Below are 424 nucleotides of genomic sequence, written 5' to 3'. Positions count from 1 at the left end.
AGTGCTGGGATTAAAGGCGTGAGCCACCATAAACTGTCAGTCCACTACAGACCCATCTGTCTCACTCTAGACTTTTGGAGCTGTGGTACACATCTGCTGTGCCTCTCCTATGATCACTTACAGAAGCAACCAGAAGCTGTTAAATGAATGAGAAGAACCAGAGTGCAGCTGCATGAAGCTGAGTTTGAATTTTGCAGCTGGGTCGATCTTGGTCCACGGAAAATGTACTATATGAAACAAGAACCATGAATGATTCATGTGCTAACCCTAACTTGTAAGAGAATGAATTTTACATTAGTATTCCTGAAACTTTAATATGTATGTATGCACAAAACATAACAATGTTTAAAATTCATCAGGCAGTGGTGGCACATGCCTTTAATCCTAGCACTTGGGAGGCAGAGGCAGGCAGATTTCTGAGTTC

Source organism: Mastomys coucha, unplaced genomic scaffold, assembly GCF_008632895.1.
Source record: "Mastomys coucha isolate ucsf_1 unplaced genomic scaffold, UCSF_Mcou_1 pScaffold22, whole genome shotgun sequence".
In the NCBI taxonomy this organism is placed as follows: Eukaryota; Metazoa; Chordata; class Mammalia; order Rodentia; family Muridae; genus Mastomys; species Mastomys coucha.
Note: the sequence above shows the minus strand (reverse complement) of the source record.